General features: G+C 40.3%; 1 protein-coding gene across 4 annotated transcripts in view; it reads left to right on the top strand.

Annotated features, from left to right (window-relative positions):
- The window catches only part of ANKRD6 (ankyrin repeat domain 6), a 94,015-nt gene that overhangs the window by 844 nt on the left and 69,205 nt on the right, over nt 1–23,966 (top strand). The window lies entirely within an intron of this gene.

Raw genomic sequence — 23,966 nt, forward strand, 5'->3', positions numbered from 1 at the left:
AGTTTAAATGCATAGACGTAATCACACTGATAGCAAATATTTACCAAGCACTTTCTCTTGCTCTGAGTACTTTTCGTTCCTCCAGAAGAGGTTCTCTTTTCATCCCCACTTTAGAGATGAAGAAACTGAGGCACTGAGAGATTTAAGTAATTGAGTGGCAGAACTTGTACCCACGAGTCTGGCTCCAAAGCCACCCCCCATTCCACCGCAGAGAAAGCTGTGAAGAGGGGAAAAGTTTAATTTTCAAATAGGAAAATCTGTTAACCTCTAACCCCCTGCGGCAAGGATTGGCCAACTCACATTGTCACGGTTCATCACGTGCAGCCTATATATTCTATGCTGATCTCTAGACAGAGAGAAAATATTGGGTTACTTGTAGATAGTTCATGGAGCCAAACAGCGTGCTGCACAGCTGGTACTGGATTGTGCGGGATTGAGGTAGAAGGGAGAAATAACCCAGGCTTCACTAGTGGGAGAAAGCATGTGAACTCTGTAGTCAGGTCTCACACATGCACACTTTACTCCGCTGTGTTTGCAATTATGCAAGTTGCTTAACTTTTTTGAGCCTCAGTTTCCTTATCTGTAAAACAAAGCTAATAAATTTTCAAGGTTATAATAATATTAACCTATATAAAGCCCTTAGCATACAACTGGTGTTCAAAATGCCCTCCTCCTGCAAGATTGCTTTTTCAAATAGACATCACCACTTTTTGAAAAACATTTCTGAAGCATAATCTACTTACCATAAAATTCACCTGTTTTAAGTATATGTCAGTGATTTTTAGTACATTTTCAGAGTTGCAACCATCACCACATTCTAATTTTAGATCATTTCCGTCACACCAGCAAGAAATTTAATATCCATTTGCTGTCAGTCCCCATTCCTACCTCAAACCCCTGGCAACCACTAATCTACTTTTTGCCTCTCTGGATTTGCCTATTCTGGACATTAAATAGAAATGGCATCATGCAGGGTGTGAAGTTTAGTGTCTTACTTTTTTCATTTCGCATAATTTTTTTCAAGGTTCATCTGTGTTGTAGCATGTATCAGAACTTCATTCTCTTTTCTTTATTACAGCATGGTATCCCCCTGTATAGATATCCTACATTTTCTTTATCCATTCATCAGTGGATATATTTTGGGTTCTTTCCAGTTTAGGGCTATTATGAATAATGCTGCTATGAATATTCATGCAAAAGTTTTCATATGTTATCATATCCCTGGTAGAATTGCTAGGTCACATAATAAATCTATGTTTACCATTTTAAGAAACAGCCAAGCTGTTTTCCAGAGTGGTTGCACCATTTTACATTCCCACCGGCAGTGTATGAGAGTTCCAGTTTTCCACATCCTTGCTTATTGTCTTTTTTGCGTCATTTTCTTTTTAATAGTTATTTTTATTAAAGTCATATATGCACATAGGAGCTTTAGAAGTCTAAGTTCAAATGCTGCTAGAAGGCTTTTAACAAAAACAGCTGTACCCTGACCCATCCCTTTCTGCTCCTCTGAAAAAACAAGTTTCACAACTTTTAGCTGTTTTTTTTTCCTTTCTGGCATTTATCCCCGTATTTCCAATGAGTATGTATATATTACTAATTTGATGGATCAATTTAATTTTTAATCTAAAAACAAATGTATTTTTATGTTATACATGCACACATAAATGGAAGTGTCATATTTTTACTATATTTGCCTACACCCACAGTTCTGATTCTCCAGAGGCAACCACTTTCAACACTTTTCGTAGAGCTTTAAGTGTTTACCTCCCTAAATGACATCCTGCTATTGCTAAATCTTGGTTTTTCCATTTTAAGCATTATCTGTTGACTTAACAATATGAAAACTAAGGATTTAAGATTTAGTTTTCTTTCATTTCCCCCTACTCCCACACACATACATTTCCACCTTCCCCTACTCCCATGATAATCATATCATAATTTAGGTGACATCAGCATTCAGTCTTTATATACCTTAACTGATCTGTGCCATTCATATTTGAGCCATGTGGCATATACTATTATTATGTTCCCTTTCCTGTAATAGTTTAGCCTGGGGTGAATAGTTGTCTTTCGTTTCCTTGATTTTGTCTCTAGTTATCAATAATTCCTCCCCAATATTTCCCCCAGTTGTGTTAATCTTCTCTTGAGATGTTCAGACATGTTGGGTACTCTATCATTAAAGATGTCTCCTGGGGCCCTCTCACCTGCTCCAGTCTGAACTGGTAGCTCCAAGGACCTGCTCACAGATCTCTAAGAACCTCTCTTTACTATTATCCCAAAGAGTCCTCTTAGCACTTTCTGTTTTGGATTTTCTGTTTTCTGGACCCCAATGTCTTTTTCTTTCTTGGTTAACTCCCTTATTTTGATGTGGTACATCTTCTAGCACTGTGCTCTTCAGTGTTCTACGTCTTTGTTAATAGAATAGCCACTAGCTACAAGTAGCTTTTGAGTCCTGAAATGTGACTAGCATGACTGAGGAACTACATTTTAAATTGTATTTAATTAAATCCCACATGTAGCTGCGGTTATATATTAAATAGCACAACTCTAATATCTTTCTGATAATGAGTGTATGAGGTTGTTCAATTTTAGACTTAAACTGTTGACTTTCTGTTAAGATTGATTAGAAGTTTAGTGCTCACATGCCCTTTTCTCTCCCATAGTCTCCCAGTCTAGCTTCATCACAATATTTTATCAGATCCATAATTAACGTGATTATGTAAGTACTGTACACTAGTGAGTTGAGAAGTATGTATGATTACATTTCCATTTTTTAAAAATATAACTTATTGTTTTTCCAAGAGTTGATAATTGCCATGATTTTCATTTGTTTAATTTTATTCAGACTTACAGTTGTGTTTCCTCTACCCTCCAACAACACTATTAAAACAACAGTTCTTAGTACAATTTTCCATGATTAAAACTATCACAAATTTATTGGTTTTATTATACAATTTTCCTGGAGATATCCCTTATGGAGTCATATGTCCTTTTCAAATTTGATCTGGGTTGCTCTCTAGTTCTGCTGCAGAGTCATCCTAAGAATTTCTTTCTCCTCTCCTGTGTTAGATCCCGTTTGCTAGAGCTCATGTCATCCTCACTTTGCTGGTATATATTCTCTATAGCTTCCTAAAAAGGGGGACATGGGAGGTAGGTTTTTTGAGAATCTGCATGTCTGAAACAAGTCTTTTATTCTTTCTTCTCACTTAATTGACAATTTGGTATAAAAACCTAAGATGAGAGTATTTTTGCCTCTGAATTTTTTTTAGTAATTTATTTTTAATTGTGGTAAAAATATATACATAATATAAAAATCATTTTAACTATTTTAAGTGGAAATTCTTTGACATTAAATACATTGACAAAACTGTGTAGCTTTCACCACTATTTATTTCCAGACCACTTTTTAAAAAAGATTTATTTTGTTTATTTCTTTCCCCTTCCACCATTGTCTGCTCTCTCTGTCCGTTTGCTGTGTGTTCTTCTGCATCCGCTTGCATTATCAGGTGGCACTGGGATACTGCGTCTCTTTTTTGTTGCATCATCTTGCTGCATCAGCTCTCCATGTGTGCGGTGCCACTCTTGGGCAGGCTGCGGTTTTTTCACATGGGGTGGCTCTCCTTGCAGGGTACACACCCCTGTGTAGGGGTGCCCCTGCATGGCATGGCACTCCTTGCGTGCACCAACACTGCACATGGGCCAGCTCACCACACGGGTCAGGAGTCCCTGGGTTTGAACCCTGGACCTCCCATATGGTAGGTGGACAGTCTATCAGTTGAGCCACGTCCGCTTCCCTCCAGACCATTTTTATCATCCTTTTCTATAACGCATACTCAGTAATAACTCCCCATTCCCTCCTCCCCGACCCCTGTTACCAACTGTCCTGCTTTCTGTCTTTATAAATATTTCATATACGGGAAATCATCCCTTATTTGTCCTTTTGTGTATGGCCTGTTTCACTCAACATGTAGTCTTCAAGCATGTACCAGCACTTCACTTCTTTTTACGGCTTAATAATATTCCATTGTATGTTTATACCATATTTTGCATAACCACTCATCTGTTAGTGGACCCTTGTGTTGTTCCCAATTTTAGCTATTGTGAATAATGCTATGATGAACAACCTGTCCAAGTTTCTGCTTTCAGTTTTTTTTGGGTATAGGAGTAGAATTGCTGGGTCCTATGGTAATTCTGTGTTTAACTTTTTGAAGAACTGCTAAACTCTTGTCCACGGTGGATGCACGATTTTGCATTCCCACCAGCAATATATGAGGGTTCTTATTTCTCTGCATCCTTGCCAACACTTGCTATTTTCATCAAAAAAAAAAAAAAAAAAAAAGCTATCCTTGTGGGTGCAACTTTAATTTGCATTTCTCTAATAGCTAATGAGCATCTTTCCATACACTTATTGGTCATATGAATTTTGCCATTGGAGAAATGTCTATTCAAATCCTTGTCCCATTTTTTTATTTGGTTGTTTGTCTTTTTTGTTGTTGTTGTGTTATAGGAATTCTTTGTATATTCTGGATGTTAAGCCCTTATCAGATAGATGGTTCAAATATTGTCTCTCATTCTGTAGGTTGTCTTTTCACTTTCTTGATAATGTCCTTTGAACAAAAGTTCTTAATTTTGATGAAGTCCATTTTATCTGTTTTTTCTTTTTGTTGCATGTGTCTTTGGTGTAAAATCTAAAAATCAGTTGCTTACTACAAGGCCCTAAAGATATTTTCCTGTGTTTTATTACAAAAGTTTTATAGGATTGGCTCTTACATTTATTTATTTGATCAATTTTGAATTAATTTTTGTATATAGTAAGAGGTAGGGGTCCGCATTCATTCTTTTTGCATGTGGACTTCCATTTATCCCAGCATCAGTTGTTAAGGGAGTATTATTTCCCCATTGAATGGGCTTGACACCCTTTTCAAAATCATAGGTGTGTGGATTTTTCTCTGGACTCTCAATTCTATTCCATTGGTCTATAGGTCTTTTTTTATGCCACATGTAATACCACACTAAAAATTACTGTAGCTTTGTAGGAAGTCATGAAATCATGAAGCATGAGTTCCCCAACTTTGTTCTTCTTTTTCAAGATTGCTTTGGCTATTTGGGGCCCTCGTTATTCCGTATCAACTTGTGGCAATGGGCAGTTTTGTAGCAAAGCCAAGAAAAGGCAAGCTTTGTACTTTTTTCTGCAAAAAAGCAGGCTGCTGGAATTTTGATAGAGATTGCATTGAATTTGTAGATTGCTTTATGCAGTGTTGACCTTTTAGCAATATTAAATCTTCCAGTCTGAGAACACAGACTATCTTTCCATTTATTTAGGTCTTCATCTATTTCTTTTTTTTTTTTTTAAAGATTCACTTATTTATTTAATTTCCCCCCCTCCCCTGGTTGTCTGTTCTTGGTGTCTATTTGCTGCATCTTGTTTCTTTGTCTGCTTCTGTTGTCAGTCAGCGGCACGGGAAGTGTGGGCGGCGCCATTCCTCGGCAGGCTGCTCTTTCATTTCACGCTGGGCGGCTTTTCCTCACAGGCGCACTCCTTGCGCGTGGGGCTCCCCCACGCGGGGGACACCCTTGCGTGGCACTGCACTCCTTGCGTGCATCAGCACTGTGCATGGCCAGCTCCACACGGGTCAAGGAGGCCCGGGGTTTGAACCGCGAACCTCCCATATGGTAGACGGACGCCCTAACCACTGGGCCAAAGTCCGTTTCCCTTCATCTATTTCTTTCATTGTTGTTCTTTAGTTTTTAGTGTATAAGTTTTTTACCTCCTTAGTTAAATTTATCCCTGCATCTTTTATTCTTTTAGATGCTATTGTAAATGGAATTGTTTTCATGATTTACTTTTCAGATTGTTCATTACTGGTGTATAGAAACCTAAATGACCTTTGTGACTTTTTTTACCTTGTATACTGCAACTTTGCTAAATTCATTTGTTCTAGTAGTTTTCTTATGGATTCTTTTGGGTTTTCTATATGTATAGGCTCAATTAATCCTTTTTTTTTTTTAAAAAAAAGATTTATTTCTTTATGCCCCCCAGTGTTTTGTGCTCTCTGTCTGCTCTCTGTGTCCACTCACTGTGTGTTCTTCTGTGTCTGCTTGTCTTCTCTTTAGGTGGCACCCCGAACCAATCCTCGGACCTCCTGGAGTGGGAGAGATGTGCTCAATCTCTTGCGCCACCTCACCTCCCTGGTCTGCTGTGTCTCTTATTGTCTCTTCTCTGTGTCTCTTTTTGTGGCATCATCTTGCTGTACCAGCTCTCCACATGGGCTAGCACTCTGTGTGGGTCATCTCTCCACCCTGGCCAGCTTGCCTAGGAATCGAACCTTGGACTTCGTATATGGTACACAGGAGCCCAGTCTCTTGAGCCACATCTGCTTCCCACAATTCATCTTTAAAGAGGGATAGTTGGACTTCTTCCTTTCCAATTTGGATGCCTTTTGTTTCTTTCTCTGACCTGATTGCTCTGTCTAGAATTTCCAGTACAATGTTGAATAGCAGCAATTTTGAATAACAGCAAGCATCCTTGTCTTGTGCCTGTTCTTAGGGGGAAAACTTTCAACCTTTCTCCACTGAGCGTGATATTTGCTGTGAGTTTTTCATAAATGTCCCTTATCATGTTGAGAAAACTTCCTTCTACTTCTAGTTTTCTGAGTGTTTTTATTATGAAAGGATGTTGAATTTTGTAAAATGCCTTTGTGCATCAATTGAGATGATCATGTATTTTTTTTCTTCATTCTATTACTGTGGCATATTACATTGATTTATTTTTTTATGATGAACCTTCCTTGTATTTCTGGAATAAATCTCACTTCGTCACGATGTATAATTTTTTTAATATGCTTTTGCATATGATTTGCCAATATTTTTTGAGGATTTTTGCATCTATATTCATAAGAGATAGTGGTCTTTAATTTTATTTTGTGCTGTCTTTTTCTGGCTTTGATATCAGGATAATGTTGGCCTCACAGAATGTGTTGGGATGTGTCTTCTTCAATTTTTGAAGAGTTTGAGAAGGATTTATGTTAAATTATCCTTAAATGTTTGGCAGAATTCAGCAGGGAAACCATCTAGTCCTAGACTTTTCTTTGTTGGGAGGTTTTTAATTACTGAGTCAATCTCTGCTTTTTATAGGTCTGTTAAGATTTTCTGTTTCTTCTTGTGTCAGATTAGGTAACTTTCATGTTTCAAAGAATTTGTCTATTTCATCCAGGTTTTCTAATTTGTTGGCATATAATTATTCATAGAACCGTGTTATAATCCTGTTTATTTCTGTAAAGTTGGTAGTAATGTCTCTACTTCCTTTCCTGGTTTTGTTTTCTCTTTCATTTTCTTTGCCAATGTAGCTAAAGGTTTGTCAATTTTATTGGTCTTTTTAAAAAAACAACTTTTGGTTTTGTTGATACTCTTTTGTTTTTATAGTCTCTTCTTCTTTTATCTCTGCTCTAATCTTTATTGTTTCTTTCCTATACTACCATTGGATTTAGTTTGTTCTTCTAGTTTAGTTTCTTTAGGTATGAAGTTGAGTTATTGATATGTGATCATTCTTCTTTTATAATATAGTCGTTTAGAGCTATGAATTTCCCACTGAGCATTACTTTCACTACATCCCATAAGTTTTCGTATATTGCATTTTCATTTTCATTAATCTCTAAATAGATCCTAATTTTTCTTGTGATATCTTCTTTGACCAATTGGTTGTTTAATAGTGTGTGATCAATTTCTACATACTTGTAAATTTTCCAGCTTATAATTGTTATATCTTCTTGTTTGATGGAATGTTTTATTAATATATAATATCCTTCTTTATCTCTTGTAAATTTTTTTGATGTAAAGTCTATTTTGTCTGACAATAATATAGCCACTCTGCTTGCATGGGAAGATATTCTTCTGCCCTTTTATGTTCAACCTCTTTGTATCTTTGTACCTAAAATGAGTTTCTTGTAGATAGCATGTAGATGTAACATGCTTGACTTGTACCAACCAAATTTCAGTTGAATACAAACTCCCTATTCCTATATATCTCTACCTCCCTTACATAGGTGTTGCTTAAGATTATATCTTTATCCATTGTATGCCCATTAACATAGATTTTGAATGTTATTTTACACATTTGCCTGTTAAATCATAGAAACGGTACAAGAAGTCATAAACCTAAAGTATAAGAATACAAGGTTTTGTACTTAGCTATGTACACCTCTAAAGAACCTTTACCAGTGTTCTTTATTTCTTCTTATGGCTTTGAATTGCTTGAATGACTCCTATTAGAATTTCTTGTAGGACAGATGTCCTGGTAATGAACTCTTTCAGCTTATGTTTATGTGTAAATGTCTTAATTTCTCCTCCATTTTTGAAAGATGACTTTTCTAGATATAGAATTCTTAGTAGACAGTTTTTTAAGGACTGTAAATTTGTCACCCAGCTGTCTTCTGGCCTCTGTCATTTCTGATAATAAGAAATCCACTCTTAATCTTACTGCAGATTCCTTATATGTGACAAGTCACTTCTCTCTTATTGCTCCCAAAATCCTTTTTGTCTTAGTTTGTCAAATAGATGCCAATGCAAAGTACCAGAAATGGATTGACTTTTATAATAGGGATTTAATTTAGAGGAAAATCTTACCATTTTGAGGCTTTGAAATTTCCAAATCAGGGTGCTTTCTCACCAAAAGTTGTCTGCTGGCAGATCCTGTAGTCCTACCATGTGGTGAGACTAGATGGTGGGTCTGCTGGTCTCACTCTACTTTTTCTTGGAGGTTGGCTGTGATAAATCAGTTATCTTTCCCAGGACCTCTCTCCTTGAACCTCACAGGGCTTCTCTGTCTTTCTGCAGCTATAGGCAAATTTGGAGTCCTCTCTTTTATATGACTGGGTCAAAACAACAGCTCCCTTTCTTGGGTCTCTCTCTCCATTTATATAAGACCCAGCAAGAGAGTGGAGACTCAACCTGAATCATGCCCCACTGATGGGTCTCACAGCCAGAGGAATGGACCAGTTCAAAAACATAATCTTTCTCTTTTGGGGATTTACCAAATGCAAACTGTCAGTGTCTTTGAGTAGCTCTCTTAAAATCTGTCTTGCTTGGAGTTCTTTCAGCTTCCTTGATGTGTACAGTTAGGTCTTTTTTCCAATTTGGAAAGTTTTTGGCCATTATTATTAATATTTTTTAAAGATTTATTTTTTATTCATTTCTCTCCCCTACCCCCTTTTGTTTACTCTCTGTCCATCCGCTGTGTGTTCTTCTGTGTCCGCTTGTATTATCAGGCAGCACTGGGAAACTGCATCTCTTTTTCGTTGCATCATCTTGCTACATCAGCTCTCCATGTGTGCAGCGCTACTCCTCGTTGAGCTGTGCTTTTTTCAGGCAGGGCAGCTCTCCTTTGGGATATACTCCTTGCACGTGGGGCATCCCTACACAGGGGTGCCTCTGTGTGGCATGGCACTTCTTGCGTGCGGCAGCACTGCGTGTGGGCCAGCTTATCACACAGGTCAGGAGGCCCTGGGTACATAACCCTGGACTCTCCATATGGTAGGCAGACACTCCATCAGTTGAGCCATGTCCACTTCCCTCATTATTTCTTCAAATACTGTTTCTGCCTCTCTCACCTCCCCCCTCCCCGCCAGTCCTTCTGGGACTCCATTGATGCATATATTGGTATGCTTGATGGTGTCCCACAGGTCCCTCATGCTGTTCATTTTTCTTCATTATTTTTTCTTTACACTCCTCACATTGGATAATTTCAGTTTTCTTATCTTCAGGTTTGCTGATCCTTTCTTTGCCTGTTTAAATCTGCTGTTGAATCTATCTAGTGACTTTTTATTTCAATCACTATGAAGGCATTGCCTTGATGACACCTTGATTTGGACTTTTTCCCAGCCTCAAATAATGAATTAATAAATTCCCATTGCTTAGGCTTGGCTTTGTGGCCAAGGGCCTACACTCACCTCACTGAGATGATCACAGCCCCTTAGGGTGCACTCCCATCCACCAGCTGGGGTGGGGCATCCAAGGACTAGACTGGAACAGCAAGCAGGTGAGGCCAAGGCCAGAGACCTCTCAGCTGAAGCTCTTGGGGGGAAGGCTCCCCTCATTCTCCTGGAGGCCTCTTAACATCTGATAGGACTAGGGACCAGAAGCTTGATCAAGCCAAAGGAAGGGCGGGAGCCAGCCTGGACTTGGGGATTGGGGAGGGAAGCACAGAAAGTATGGAACATGTAGCACAGAAAGTATGGAACAGCTTTGGGGGCCTACTTACCCCCCCCCCCCCCCCATTCTTTCACCCTTGCATCCCATAATCTTTCTTCTCGGCCCTCATGCCTCCTGGGAGATGCAAAACCCAAACTTTATTCCCAAATTCATAACTGCTGCTTGTTAAGTTAGGGTTTGATGAGGAGAAAGGGGGCACAGTGGCCTTATCTACCTGGCTACCCTCACATTATGGCTCTAGTGTATGACCTACAAAGTATGTTCCATGAGACCCTGTCCCCACTCTACTGCCATCACTAATAAATACCATGCACAGTCAAACAAAAGCAAAAACCAGCAGCTGTCTTTCCCTCTCTGTGTTTTTTTTTTTAACATTAAAACGTCCACTTTTTATTGAAATGGCTTAAAATAAATAAGTGCTTTTGAAAAATGAATACAAAACTGCTTGAACAGTGATCATTGAGGTGCTGGCCTCATCAAGACGACAAGCAGTTAAAGTCTAGAAACATTAGTATTGGTCTGTAATAAATTGGCGTAAGCCCAAAACGACGACCTCAGTATTTACCCAGGACTTCTTGTTTTCACAGTTATCTCCTCACTGACTAGTATAAAGAAAAGGAGTTCAAGGCCTCACCTTGGTTTACTTACTGCTGGTTTTCTATCTGCTGAAACTAGATAGAAACAGTACAAAAGGGACCAAGTCTGTCTTGTTCACCATTGTATCCCACAGCACTTACCCCAGTGTCTGGGCAAGTAGGAAGTACTCAACAAATATCTGAGTAACTGAATCAGTGAAAGAGGAGAGTAAAATAACTTTATTTTTTGCATCTTCCTTGGTATCTTACATATAGTAGACAAAAATCTGCAAATGATTTATTGGCTGGGACCTTATAAACTCAGAAACTTTAATAAACCAATATCCCCATAATGGCATACTGTTATGCCATTACAGTAAAGTGTGTAATAGTTTAGAGATTCATGGAAATGGAGGCCCCAGTAGAAAAGTGACTTGTGCAAGCTAGGAAGTACCAGATCTGGGACCAGAACTTGGGTCTCCTGCCTCCCACACAGATGTCCTTTCTGTTATACCAGGGGCCTCCAAAAAGGGAGCCTCATGGGGATTTTACTTGGCAGCTGCTATTATGTAGTTACCAAATCTTATGCACCAAATAGGGTTGGAGTTTTCATGCACAGGGCAAGTCATTGGAAGCAATGTGGTTGGAAGGTGAGAACTGGAGTGGAAAGTAGATGTAAGAGATTAATACTTGTATTTAAGAGAAAGGCACACTGAGAACTCTGATTTCAGTTTGCATAGTTTTCATATTAGACCAATTGTTTTTCATGAGGTATTGACCGATGCATTTTAAGTTAGAACAGGTAAATTGACAAAGACACTGGGTATCCTGAGAAATTCAACATATCCCTGGAGTAAATTTTCTGAATTTTCTGGATGTTAGAGGTAGTAACTCAGGGGCTTCCTATAATTTGGCTCTTGACCTCACTTCTCTGCCATTACTTTCACCAGAGTCACTCATTGTTTCACTTGTCTAGCAAATCTTTATTAAGTACCTGCTTTGTGCCAGGAACAAGATAGCAAAAAAAGTCTTGGCCCTCATAGAGTTTAGATTCCAACGGAGAGGGACAGACAAGAATTTGACAGTGTTGCTTGTTCTCCTCTCCCTGCAGCTTCCCCTGGCTCCCACCAGGCTCCCTGTCCTGGTTTCTTTCCAACTGCTCCTTCTCCAGCTACTTTTGCTCTTCCCACCTCAAAATCTGGCCTTTTAGGGCCCTTCAGTCCTCATTTGCTCTCACTCTGGGCACCTGCATTGACTTTCCCAACCCTGGGCTGTTCACCAGGTCTCCCTCTCTAACTCAGCTCTCTTTCCTGACCCACATGTTGAGTTGCTTTCCTGGGTATTTTAGCTTGCTAAACACTGCCAAAACAAAATAACAAAAATGGGTTGCTTTTACAGCAGGGATTTATTAGGATAAAAGCTTACAGTTCTCAGGCTGCAAAAATGTCCATATCAAGGCATCATCAGAAATGCTTTCTCACCAAAAGTCAGCTGCTGTTCAGATTCCTTCCACATGGCAAGGGAAAATGGAAGCTCTCCCTCTGGGTCTCTGCCTTCTCCTCCCGGCCACTTTCTCTTATGGCCCTGCTGTGGGTGATCAAGCACATGGCAGGGCTCATCTCTTCAGCTTTGAGCTGCTCCATGGACCTAACCTCTCAGAGGCTCTATCCATGCCTCTGTACCCTGCTGATTCCAGCCTCTTGGGGCTTCTTTGTCTTTCCGCGACTGCAGGCAATCCTCTCTCTCACGTGGCTGGGTCAAAATGGCAGCTGTCTTACTTTGTGTGTTTCTTTTTCCAGTTCTCAGTTTACATAAGACCCCAGCAAGAAGGCAAAGACCAAAACTGGGTTATCTTACTTGTAGTCCAATACAAGACCCTAAAGCATTCTAATCAACTGATCTAATCAAAAAGTCTCTTAACTAAATTTAATGCAATCAAAGGGCCCCACACCCAAAGGAATGGATTAGTTCAAAGAACATGGTCTTTTCTGGGATTCACAAAACATCAATCTGTCATACTGGGTATCTTTATTTGCATGATCCACAGGTACTTTGTATTCTAAATACAAGAATGAACTTGTATGTTCCCCTCCTAAACCCTGCTCTTCTTCCCATGATCTCTTTATTGCTGGATAACACCCTCATTGGCACCATCCCTCCTTCTTTGGACTCGTTCACATTCTCTCAGTTCCCCAGGGCCACTGATTCTGCCTCCTAATTTCCTCTCTACTCCACACCTCTCTAGTATCACACCACTGATACTTCCTGAGTTATTTGATCCTAAAACAAATACGGTCACACAAAAATGGGATTTTCCTTTGCAAGAGAGGCTTTATTTTATAAATGCATATATTCTTTCCCCATTCACCTCATACTTTGGTTAAATATATTCATATACAGCTTCATTTTGTTCTCTCAATTCCAGTGAGTATTTTTTTGCCTGGATAAATACTGCATTCTTCTGTAATGCCAAGTATTGGCTATATAGCTATATTTGAAACCCTCTTGGAAGAGTAGCCCTAATATAGATAGGACTTTTACGAAACTGGTCTTTGGGTTTCAGTGAGGTTTTTGTTTTCTCCAAAAGTAATCTGACAAAAGTTATCTGATGCAGCTTTGCGGTTTCAAGAACAGATAAATAGTTTCATTCATAAAGTTAACATTTATCAAGTGTCTATTAGGTACCCTGTACTCCTCTAGGGTAATGAAACAGACTCAGATGATTCACAAGTACAAACCATGATCTCAAGGAGCTTATTCACAGAATGAAGGCACCAGCAGATTGAGCATACAGTAAACTCTTAGGTGGTGGCAACATGAGGACAAGTGAGCCAGAGCTTGGGTCAAGGTGTTAAGGCTTCCCTGCCTGCAGGGGAACATCTTAAGGAAAGAAGGCACTACAGTGTGAGAGGCTGTGTCTTTTCACTATAAAAGTAATATAGACAGGTGATAAAAATTCCAATGAGATAGAAATAAGGAGATATAGCAGGGGAGGCATGTAGCAAGGAGGTAGGAGTTGCCTGCTCTGATGCAGGCTGCCTGGGTTGGATCCTCACTCTGCCATAAGCTCACTCTTCCTCAGTTTCTTATCTGAGGAGTGAGGGTCATGATAGTCCTATCCCATGGAGTTGGGAGGATTGAAGGAGACAGCACATGGAAAGCCTTTAGAAGTGCCTCAAATATAAAAAGCATTCAGTTATCTTTCTTTAAAATTAGAGTCTTCCCATCATGAGTTTTGCTCCCAGACCCACTAATTACTGTTTTGTGTCTTTCCAGGAATATTTATGCATATAAAATCAGATCAAAATCATTTCAAAAATATAAGTAGACTTGTCCTGCACATAATGACCTTTCTCCACTTTACAGCATACCCAGGGGATTTACTATATCAATGAACATAGATCTAAATATTTTTGACTCAGGTTACTTGCTGATGGGTATTTAAGTTGTTTACAAGTTTTTGTGTTGTTTGCTGTTAGAGGCAATGCTGCAATGAATATACTTATATGTGTGTTTCAGGCTTATAAGAATATCTCTCTTGGGTAAATTCCTAGAGGGGAGGGAAGAAAGATAAAAGAGAACTAAAGACTATGGTATGCCTCTGACTTGATGAATAGCAATTTATTCAGTTATTTTTTTATTGAGGCCTAGCTCAAGATAGCATAGTCTTACTAATACCATTTTTTTTTCTTCAAGTAAGTGGTTTATGATCTAAAAGGTAAGATCAGGTTATCAGTTCAAAAAAGTTTTGAGGCTAATGATACTAGGGCATGTTTTAGGCAGGTTTTTGCATTGTCTTAACTTCAGGTTTACTACTCATTGTCTTATATCTGGATCACTTTGCATATTTTTCTCCCTTGTACTTACAGTCATTTGACTTTGTGACCTTTGAAAGTCCACAAACTATTTTGGGGCTCAGGGAACAATTCCATCTTTATGCAGAACTTGTCAAGGTGCCCATTCTAAGTCAGGAATCTTGGAGTTGTTTCTATAAAGGCAAACAGCATCGTTGCATGGTATATCAATAACTTTATCTTACACCAGTTAAGGCAAGTGCCATTAGCAGTCCCCATTTTTTAGATGCAGCTGAGCCAGTGGAAAAGGACAGACATTTTGGTGTCAGGCAATTGTGGATTAAAATTTCTGCTCTACCCAATTCTAGCTCTGTGAATTTAGGCAAAGCCGTTTAGTGTCCTTATCGAAAAAATGAGGATAATCCCAACCTTGTGGGGTTGCCACAAAGACCAAATGAGATGATGAGTCAAGGATTTAGCGTAATGGCAGCACTTCATAAATGGCTACTATAGGTATTTGGTGGTGGGGAAGGGTAGGAGTTGACAAGCTGATTCTAAAATTTATATGAAAATGCAAAGGATCTAGAATAGCCAAAGCAATTTTGAAGAATAAAATTGGAAGGCTTACATTACCTAATTTCGGAATTTACTATAAATCTACAGTGATCAAGCCAACATGATATTAGAGTAAAGATAGACAAATAAATCAGGGGACCAGAATAGAGAATCCAGAAACAGACTCACACATATGTGGTCAGTGATTTTTTTTTTTTTTTATTTTTTTAAGTACCAGGGGCCAGGGATTGAGCCTAGAACCTCATATATAGGAAGCCAGAGCTCAACCACTCAGCCACATTAGCTTCCCTGAGTTGGTTTTTTCATTTGCTTTTACTTGTTCTTTGTTTTTGTTTTTTCAGGAGGTACCGGGAACTGAACCTGGGACCTCCCATTGGGAGGTAGGTGCTCAACCACTTAAGCCACATCTGCTCCCATGGTCAGCTGATTTTTGACAACGGTGCCAGTGCACTTCAATGGAGAAAGAATAGACTTTTCAACAAATGGTGCTGGAACAATTGGACATCTATATGCAAAAATGTAAACCTTAAGTATTACCTTGCTTCACATACAAAAATTATCTCATAGGATCACAGACCTAAATGTAGGAACTAAAACTATAAACTTTCTAGAAGAAAACCTAGGTTAAAATCTTTGTGATCCTGGGTTTTAAGTGAGGCAAACAAACCTTTTTTTCCTCTCCCCTTTGCCCTCCTTCTGCCCCCCCCCCCCCCCCCCGTTGTCTGCTCTCTGTGTCCATTCACTGTGTATTCGTCTGTGTCCACTAGCTTTCTTGTCAGTGGCACTGGGAATCTGTGTCTCTTTGTTGCATCATCTTGCTGCGTCAGCTCTCCATGTGTGCAGCACCACTCCTGGGCAGGCTGCGCTCTTTTCACTCAGGGCAGCTCTCCTTGCAGGGTACACGCCTTGCTCATGGGGCTCCCCTATGTGGGGGACACCCCTGCGTGGCATGGCACTCCTTGCACTCTTCAGCATTGCGTGTGGGTCAGCTCACCACATGGGCCAGGAGGCCCAGGATTTGAACCCTGGATCTCCTATGTGGTAGGCGGACGCTCTATCAGTTGAGCCAAATCCACTTCCCAAGGCAAACTTTTGTTCTTCCAAAGACACCATGAGAAAGTTGCTACTAATCCCTTCTACAAACCGGGAGAAAATATTTTCAAAACACACATCTGATAAATGACTTGATTCAGAATATATAAAGAACTCCTACAATTCAATAAGATGACTAACAACCCAATTTTAAATTGGGCAAAAGGGGAGTGGATGTGGCTCAAGCAGTTGAGCACTGGCTTCCCATGCAAGAGGTCCTAGGTTTAATACCTGTACCTGGTACCTAAAAGAAAAAAAAAGATTTGAACATACATAGACCAAAATTATATATGAATGGCAAAGAAGTCCATGAAAGATGCTCTGTATTATTAGACATTTGAAAAAATAAAAGCATATTCACTAGAATGCTTGGGTGAAGAAGACTGTTAATATTAAGTGTCAATGAGGATGTGGAATAACTGAAACTCTCATATGTTGCAGGTGAGAATGCAAAAAGGTAAAGTCACTTTGGAGGACTGTGGCAGTTTCTTAAAATGTTAAACATATACTTATCATATGACCTAGCACTTTGACTCCTACTCATCTATTCAAGAGAAACGAAAACTTTGAACACACAAAGACTTGTGCACAAATGTTCATAATAGCTTTATTCATAATTGCCGGAAAGAACTCATATATCCATCAACTACTAAAGTGATATATTGTGGAATGCTTTGAGCAATAAAATGGATTGAACTACTGATACAGGCAACAACATAAATGAATCTCAAAATCATTATGTATGTGAAGTCAGATACAAAAGGCCACATGCAGTATGGTTCCCTTCATTTGACATCCTAGAAGTCAAAACTATAGGGACAGAAAACAGATCAGTGCTTGCCAGGGCCTGGGGATGATTGGATTGACTGAAAAGGAGCAGGAGGAAACTTTTTGGGGTGATAAAAGTCTATATCTTGCTTGTGGTGGTATTTATATGATTGTATATGTTTATCCAAGCATCAAACTGAATACTTAAAAGAATGAATTTTATTGAATGTAAACTATATCAAGAAATGTGATTTAAAAAAAAAAACAACTAGCTGTTCTAGATACAATAATCATTATAGAGAAGGAATCAGAAGCTTAAGGAGGTTAAGTAACTTTGTTCAAGTCAATTGCAGGCCTTTTGTGGTTCCTGTGGGACTTTTGCATCATGCTTTCTCCTCCTATTAGTGAATGACTGTACTCCAATATAAAACTTTAAACAGGGTGGGAGCAGATGTGGCTCATGTAATTGAGTGCCCACTTCCCACATGGGAGGTCCTGGGTTTGATCCCTGTTGCCTCCAAAAAACAACAGCAAAACCCAAAAATAAATAACAAGCAAACAAGTAAAAAAAAAACCAACTCAGAGGAGCCAATATGGCTAGTGGTTGAGCACTGGCTTCCCACATGCGAGGTCCCAGGCTCAATCCCTGGCCCTGGTACATAGAAAGATAGACAGACAAACTTTAAAAAGGGAAATATAAAGGGTTTGATTTTTAGCAAAGTAACTTGACCGATAGAAAAAAAGATTAGATAGATAGATAGATAGATAGATAGATAGATAGATAGATAGATAGATAGATAGATAGATAGATAGGATAAACTTTAAAAGGGAAATACAAAGGGTTCAATTTTAGCAAAGCAGCTTTTCCCAGCATGAGCCCTTAATGGTGTTTACAGAAATACAGAGCATGCCAGACTGGTGCATATTTTCTGGCAGCCACTCCCAAGAGAGGGCTGCCAGTCCACGAGTAATCTAAATTCACAGCCTTAGGAAACACAGCAAGAGCAGGCTCTGCGTGTGGCTCCCTGCTGCCGCTGCTGCCCTGGACTTCCTGCTCTTAAACATGTCTCCCATTCGGCCAAATCCCAGGACTCTGATGCAGGCTTCCCTGGAGTAGGGGGGAACAGAGGAAACCTTTTTTTGTTGTTGTTATTTGTTTGTGTTGTCTCTGTCTCTGTAGTTATGTGTTTAATATTTAGGACTTGTTGGTGTCGATCTGAACTTGTGCTCAGCTTCACACACAAGCAACTGCATACACCAGCCCATGAACCTGCTGGGTTATAGTCATTGCCTTCAGTTGCCAGTCTCCAGTAGGTGGGCTGAGGGGGAAGTTGAGGCTTACAAGTTGCTGGTCAGGGGAAAATATTGACCTGAGAGAATGTATTGTATGTAGCATGCCTTTTCCAGAAGACTCCATACACTCATTCCTCAGAGGAACCTAGAATTTCCTTGTCATACACTCATTTTTTAAAGATACAAATTTTATTTTTGAATAGGTAATACATTCACATGGTTCAAAATATAGAAAGCACTAAAAGTTGAGAAGTCTTTCTCCCATGCTGTCCCCTAACAACTCAGTGTTTCCCTCCCTGAAAGCAACCTGCTACCTTCTTACATTTGCTTCTGAGATATTTAATGCATATACTCACAAGTAGGTGTATCTCTGTTTTAACCTTTTTTATGCAAATTGTAGGAGACTATATACATTGTTCTTCACTTTATTCAGTATTGTATGGATGAACCATAACTTGCTTAAACAATCCCCTATTGATGGGCAGCTAGATTATTTTTAACTTCTGTTCTTTCAGTGTATGCTACAGTGACTAATCTTGTCTTGAGGTCTTATTGCATAGTGTGGAATAGATTTCTCCAAATGGTACTGCTAAGATAGAGGGTGTGTACTCTTGTAATTTTGACAGCTGGAAGCTAAATTGCTCTATAAAAAGGTCAGGCCAATTTTTATTCCACCATCAATGTGTGATAGGTACGTCAGGCCTGATCAAGGATGTACTGGGCTCTCTCTTCCTTACTGCTCCCTCCTCCCACTTCTCCTTCCCCTGATCCCACATGACTTGAACTCACTCTACCTTTCTAGCCTTCTCTCCAGGAGCTCTCTGCCATGGCCAGTCTGGCCTATTTGCCTGATATGTCAGGCATCTCCCCATTGCCATGTCTTTTTTTTTTTTTTTAAGATTTATTTTTTATTTATTTCTCTCCCCTTTCCCCCTCCCCCATTTTCTGCTCTCTGTGTCCATATGCTGTGTTCTTCTGTGTCCATTTTCATTCTTGTCAGTGGCACCAGGAATCTGTGTTTCTTTTTGTTGCATCATCTTGCTGTGTCAGCTCTCCATGTGTGTGACACCACTTCTGGGCAGGATGTGCTTTTTTCATGCAGGGCAACTCTCCTTGCAGGGTGCACTCCTTGTGCGTGGGGCTCCCTTACACGGGGGACACCCCTGCGTGGCAGGGCACTCCTTGCACTGATGCGCGTGGGCCAGCTCACCACACGGGTCAGGAGGTCCTGGGTTTGAACCCTGGACCTCCTATATGGTAGGTGGATGCTCTATCAGTTGAGCCAAATCCACTTCCCATGGCATGTCTTTGTTCATGCCGTCTCCCCCTGCCTAAAACACCACCCTATAGAATTGACTTCCCCAGATCCTTAACCCCTCTAAGCATGTTTCCTTAGGTGTAAAATGGGGATGAGTAGCACCTTCTTCATAAGAGTTATAAAGATCAAATTATGTCATACATGTAATATGCTTAGTTCAGTGCTTGGCATGTGGGGAAATGTTAGCTGCTGTTATCATCATTATTACTTTCATTTTACTCTTACTATACCTGCTGAATATGCTTCTTTAATAGCATCGGTGTGTATTTATCCTGTCACAGTGGTTCCCTTGCTAGAGCAGGCATCAGAATCAACCTGGAGGGCTTGTTAAGATGCACCTTGCTGTGCCCCACCCAGAGTTGCTGATCCGCAGGCCTGGATGGGGCCTGATGATTTGCCTTCCTAACGAGTTCCCAGGCCAGGCTGATGATGCTGGTCTGGGACTGTACTTTGAGAACCACTGGTCCAGGAGATTAAGCTCCTTGGGGACAGGAATTCTATCATATTTGTAGTAGGATAATGCCTGGCACTCAACAGAAACAAAAATAATTTTTATGTGCTGCTATGGGCCAGGCAGTGTTGTAGGCCCTCAGTATATCTTTGAATGAAATGAAAACATGAAATTAAAGGTCAGGTCACTTCTATTGTAGAAGATCACTCAGGCATGAGAAAAGCTCTGAATTAGTTTCCTATGTCTGCAGTGCCAAATTACCACTAATTTAGTGGTTTAAAACAACACAAGCTTATTATCATGCAACTCTAGAAGCCAGAAGTCCAAAATGGCTTTCACTGGCTAAAATCAAGGTGTCAGCAGGACACGTTCCTTCTGGAGACTCTAGGGGAGAATAATTTTCTTGCCTTTTTCAGCATTAGAGGCTGCCTTTGTTCTTTGGCTTGAGGTTCCTTTCTCCACGTTCAAAGACGAAAACAGTAGGTTGACTGCTTACATTGAATCTCTCTGACTTGTCTGTCTCTACCTTTCACTTCCTAGGACCCCTGTGATTACATTGGGCCTATCTGGATATTCCAGGATAAAGGCTCCATCTCAAGGTCAACTCTGTTTGCAACCTTAATTCCTCCTTGCCACATAACATATTTAGAGTTCCAGGAATTAGGACACAGACATCTTTGGGGGAGCATTATTCTATCTCCCCCAACTACCACCACCAAAACCACAAAGCACCACACATAGCAAAACACCTGCCCTTTTTTACCCCCTGAATTCAGAACAGCCAGGAAGTGAGCCCCTGGGTGAGGCATCTTCCTTATCTAGGTACGGAGAGAATTAACCTAGGGCCCAGGAGTGTCTGAGTTCATCCCCACGCTCTCCCAGCACGTCCCACTCCGCGGCTTTCATTCCTGCTGGGAGATCCTTTCCTTATGTTAGTTGTTTGTTCCCGGCTGCTTAGGAATCACTTTTAACATTATTTCTATGGAAAAATAAATTTCAAGTAACCAATTTACAAATAAGCATTTTAATACAAAAATCTTTTTGTTTGCTCCACAAATACTTTTTGAGTCCTAATACCAGGCATGGTGCTCGGTGCTGTGGTCACAAAGACAACCCCTGCCCTAAAGGAGCCATTTTCCCAGTGGAGAAAATAGATGTGACTGAGGACCTCTGGGATCTCAGACAGGGTGTATGGAACCTGGCCTGGGGAAAGCAAGGAGGGCTTCCTGCAGGTAGTGACACCCGAACTAAGTTTTAATTGCTGAATAGGAGTCAGCCACAGGAAGATACATTGTTGGCAAAGCAGTATGATGTGATTGTGGGTGTGTATGTCAGGTGGGTGGATCCTGTGATGCTGCAGAGCAAATCATCTGCAAAGCTGGAAGTAGGGATGGCTGAGGCATATCAAGATTATTAAAGGCCTTGCATGCTCTGTCCAGGAATTTGGATATTTTTTGCCTGTAGATTATTAGGAACCTTGAAGGGCTTTATAAGGAAAATATATTCTCAGACTTGTGTTTTAGATAGTTGACTATCATAATTTCAGGGAGGGTGGATTTGAAGGACTTCAGCTGGAAGCAGGACCAGATAAGAGGATGCTGCTGGGTAGAGATGACAATGGCCTGAACCAGACCTTGGAAGTGTCTGCCTCCAAAATCCATGCTTCTGCTCATGCCATGCTGTCAACAATATGCTTCTTTTTCACTTAACTCTCCTATTTCTGAGCCTAAAATGTCACCTCTTCCCATCCTGCACCACTGAAAGTTATCAGCATGGAGCAGGTATAGCAGAGTGGATGAGTGCCGCCTTTGCACATATGGGGTCCCAGGTTCAATCCCTGGTACGTACTTTTGAAGGGAGGTATCAGAAGTAATACTATGATCATTTGCTCTGGTCATGCATGACCACGGGTCTGAGTGTCTGAAGCCCTCTTCTGTGGTGCTGGGTCTTTGAGTGGGATTCTAGGGAGGCCTTCTGTTTAAAGCTGAATGGCCTCCTGCAGTTTGCACTAAGAAATGAGACACCTCGGGGTCAGGACTAGGATGAGGCCAGTGGAACGCCTGGGCACCAGATTTAGGGGTCACTCACTCTCGGGGTCCTGGAAGTGCAGGGATGACCCCTGCGAGGAAAGGGGATGTTTGGTGTGAAGTATTTATAAGAATCATACAAATATTTTGGGTATCTGTAGCAGTTTGATATGGTTCTGAATTCCAAAAACAGATATTGGGTTATGTTTATAATCTGGTCTGTACCTGGGTGAGATTAAGTTATGATTAGGGCTTTGATTGGGCCACGTCATTAGGGTGTTGAGTCCCCACCCCTTGGTGGGTGGAGACTCAGATAAAAGGCATAGCAAAGGACAGAGTTGGGGGTTTTGATGTTAGAGTTTTGATGTTGGAGTTTGATGCTAAAGCCTTAAGCTGGAACTCCAAGAAGTAAGCACACAGAGGAAAAAGAAGCACAAGCCCCAGGAAGAGAAGAACCCTGAGCCCAGAAAGAAGCAAGCCCTGGGAAGAGAGGGATTCTGAACCCAGAGAGAAGCAAGACCCTGGAAGGGAGGATCCCAGGAAGCCTGAACCTTGCAGACATCAGCAGTGATCTTGCTCCAACACATGAAAATAGACTTTTGTGAAGGAAGTAATTTATGCTTTATGGCCTGGTATCTGTAAGCTCATATCCCAAATAAATTCCCTTTATAAAAACCAACCAATTTCTGGTCTTTTGCATCATACCCCTTTGGCTGACTATTACAGTATCTTTTCCTTACCACTTCAGAAGAGGATCTTCCTTTCTGGGAAGTTTTTAAATAATTACATCTTGTTTAGGGGTGCAGTGTACTGATGTCTACTTGCTTTGAGATGCACAAAAGAGAGGAGTGGTTTGGTGAATGTACATGTAGAGAGAGGTAATAAAGAAAACACTGTAAAATAGTAATTGTATAGTCTCGGTGGTGGGTATATGGGGTTTACTGTACAATTCTTGGGATTTTTTGTATGTTTGAAACTTTTTATAATAGAATGTTGGGAAGAAATAAATACTTTCAGTATTAGATTTAGAGGTATAATAGATGAGTTTATAGCCGTGTTGGCCCAGAGTCATTTGCAGATTTCTTTCCTAAGATCTGCAGTTCTTCTGTCTTTTCTTCCTCCTTCATTCTTCTCCACTTCAGCATGGATTTTTGGAATTCTCTCTCTCACTTCGTCTGGGTTGTGACCTGGGTTAGCTATCTAGAGCCAGAGGCTAAAGCCGGAGGGACGTGGAGGGGGCTCTCCACCATTCACCACCCCTTCCTCTTCCTCCACTCACTACTAGAAAAAAAAGTTCTCCAAGGAGGCCTGAGATTTTTGATCGAAAATCCAAGTCACCCCCAGCCCCAGCCCCCACCCATGCCATGTGCCCTCACACTGCAGCTTGGCTCCTGGTGCCTTCTGGTTCTCCTCTAGGCCTAGTGAAATGAACTTGGCATTGAGGGTACACAGTTACATGTCAGGACAAACAGAAAATCCACTTTTTGTTCTATAATAACTAGAAGCATCACCCTGTGGAAAGAAAATTTAAACTGGGAAAATTTAAACCTTTATAATTTATCATCAGAAATCATCAGGGAAACTTAACATATGGTGTTAATTCTGAGCAAGAGATATAAAATGATAATGTGATAAGATTTTATAGCTCATTAATTATTGGTTCAAAGGAGAATTCAAAGACTCATACATATATAAGCTATCAGGAAAGCAGAAATAATTGTGCTTATTACATATAAAAATGGCTAATATCCACTCAGTCGCCACGAGACACAATTTCTTTGCATCATCTTGAGCATTCCACAAATTACAGAGTTGTAAAATAGCTCAAAGGTGATGAAAGACATGGATATCAACTGGAAGTAACAC

Source organism: Dasypus novemcinctus, chromosome 11 (assembly GCF_030445035.2).
Source record: "Dasypus novemcinctus isolate mDasNov1 chromosome 11, mDasNov1.1.hap2, whole genome shotgun sequence".
NCBI classification, from domain to species: Eukaryota; Metazoa; Chordata; class Mammalia; order Cingulata; family Dasypodidae; genus Dasypus; species Dasypus novemcinctus.